Source organism: Mus pahari, chromosome 3, assembly GCF_900095145.1.
Source record: "Mus pahari chromosome 3, PAHARI_EIJ_v1.1, whole genome shotgun sequence".
Taxonomy (NCBI): Eukaryota; Metazoa; Chordata; class Mammalia; order Rodentia; family Muridae; genus Mus; species Mus pahari.
Genome location: NC_034592.1, coordinates 163,042,264 through 163,045,244, shown reverse-complemented (window position 1 = coordinate 163,045,244; position 2,981 = coordinate 163,042,264).

Below are 2,981 nucleotides of genomic sequence, written 5' to 3'. Positions count from 1 at the left end.
GAGGAGGACGAGGAGGAGGACGAGGAGGAGGACGAGGAAGAGGAAGGAGAAAAGAAGAAGAAGAAGAAGAAGAAGAAGAAGAAGAAGAAGAAGAAGAAGAAGAAGAAGAAGAAGAAGAAGAAGACCACCTTCCAATATGTACAATTCTGTGGATGCTGATAATACAGTCAATACATCTGGCCACTACCATGACAAGCCATAGAATACTGCCATTGCCTGCTCTAACAACCCTCCAGCACTCTGACCCCATGACTCTGATCTTTCAGGTCAAATGATGGCTCCAGAGTGTTCCCTCGGTGCAGCAATTGAAAGGGAGGCTTTGCTCAGCGCAAACCACCAACCCAGGTTCCTCACTGGGCCTCAGCCCACCACAGAGTGAGAACAGGTCTCCATCTAGCATGGGGGAAACAGGTTGTGTAGCCTTGTCCTCAGACATGAACTGTCTGCCTGCAGCTACCCTCAATATCTCTCTGTCTCTCTCTGTGTCTCTCTCTCTGTCTCTCTCTGTCTCTCTCTGTCTCTCTCTCTCTCTTTGTTTTTGTTTGTTTGTTTGCTTGCTTGCTTTTTTTTTTTTTTCGAGACAGGGTTTCTCTGTGTAGTCCTGGCTGTCCTGGAAATCACTGGCTTCGAACTCAGAAATCTGCCTGCCTCTGCCCCCTCCCAAGTGCTGGGATTAAAGGCATGCGCCACCACGCCTGGCTCTGGCTGTCTCTCTTAAAGAGTCCCCCCCTTTGATTTTTTAAAGGTGTGACCTTGAAGTAGCCTCTGAGGTATGAGAGGTATTTGGGGAATGGAGATCCCAGTTAGGCCTTAATCTTGATAAAAGGTCACACTAATCTATCCCTAAGATGTTCCTTCTCACAGCTCCCAGCCACCAAAGAGTATGTATGGAGAAGCCCCACAATGAAGGCCCAAGGCTGAACTCCCCTTCTGAGTAAGCTTCCTTCCCACACTCCGAGAGAGGCTTCTAGGGCTCACACACAGTGAGGGCTTCAGATCCGCCCTTCGGATGGAGGTAAGAAGGAAGGAGAGCCACGGTCAGCCTGAGCATCTTGAGTGAGGACAGTTCTGTCAGTGCTGACTAAGCAGAAATGAGAGGCCACGTGTGGGCCAGGAGCTCACCACCCCCCACCCCCCAGGGCTAGAACTGAGTTCTCATCTTCATGGCTAGAAGCCTATGAAACCACAGACTGTAAACCAGCTGTAAGGACCTTGATCTTATGAGGGAGTGCTCCTATGGATGGCAAGGAAGAAACATTGAAACCCTCCCTGGTAAGTGCTGGAGAAAGACACCACTGAATGCTGCCTGCTTCGAAGAGGCAGGCATTGGGAGGGAGGTTTCCACCTCAAATGTCATTTTTCCATTTTGTACTTCTTTGATCTGGAGATGTCTTTAATAAAGAAAACGAGACATCAGGGTGGAGTCACTGTCCAGGTGACAGAACACCTCACTCACCCTGGAGGGTTGTCCAGGGCCACTTCTGGCACTGGTGTAGGCACACACAGGGATTCAAAATCCCCCAGTGGTAACGGTTATGCATCCAGCCAATGGATGTTAGGGATGAAGCTGTGATTAAATTTCCTCCGTAACGACCCTAAGTAAATCTTTGCAATTTTCATTTTGCTGAGAATTAATATAGATTGGTGCCCTTGTTGCCGACTCCCACTTTAATCCAAAATCGCTCATTAAGAAGAGACCAGCAGACGTCGGTGGGCAAGACCTGTGGCTGAGCCTGGGATGGGAATACCGGGCCAGGCAGGCTCCAGATGGACAGAAGCAGCTGCCCTCATTACGTGCTGGGCGCTGATCTGAAATGCTGACCTGCTTCTCTGCACATTACACATATTAAATGAGAACTCACATGGCAGGGCCCCTGGAGAGGGCTCTGCTCTCTCTTCCTCTGAAAGATCCCTGTTCCCTATGCTGCTGGGAACGGGGCTGGAGGTTTGTGGTCCAAGCACAAAATGAAGTGGGGGCTCTCATTCCAAAATCATTAAGGATTTTAGGATGGTGACAGCAGAGCTTTGAGCCATGCTCAGGTCCCTTAACAGCCAGCAGGCCCTGGGCAATGCTTAGGTCACACAGCCACAAGCCACCTATGCCTGAGGGAGCCCCTTGCAGCCCAAACGGGTTTACATCAAGTTTACTATCTTTTCTTTCTTCTCAAGTAGCCAGGACCCAAAAGCCATAGCCGTATGTGGCACTTGCCCATACACACACACACACACACACACACACACACACACACACACACACACTTGCACATGTATACACATGTATACACAAATGTTCATATACCTCCACATGCAGTCCACACATGTCTACGCAGGTACATACCTATACTTGCACATACATGCTCACCCTCACATTTACACATGTGTGCTCACACACACACATGCACAAACAAGTGCCTTGCACATGGTTCTCTGGACACTAATACCACTTGGGAAGTGGCAACAAACATGTCTACTGCTGTTGCCCTTGCTCCTCTCAGAAGGATGAACCCATCTAGTCTTGGGGTGGAGAGCTAACACAGATTGACAATGGGTAGCTCTGCCCTCAGCCACTGTCAGACCCCAGCATGAGGCCCAAGCAACGCAGGTGACTGGATGCCAGTAAGTTCCATTCAGTCAACCACGACAAGGAAATGACTTGGCCACTCACTGAAAGGACACTATGCAATAAGTCATTTATTAATGATATTCCAGCCACCCACCTTGTCTCTCTGACGCTGACAGTTCTAGGACCTGAGTGAACACATGAGCAGAAGTATTGTTTGCAGCATGTATGGCCTCCATTTTGGATTGTTCTTGTTGTTTGAGGCAGGGTCCCACTTTGTAACCTTGGCTGGCTTGGAACTCACTAGGTAGGTTAGTATTGTATTTACAGAGATCCACCTCTGCCTCCTGGGTGCAAGGACTAAAGGCCTGTGTCACAGTGCTAGCTTAGTTTCCACTTTGAAGGAAGGGGCAGTCACCCA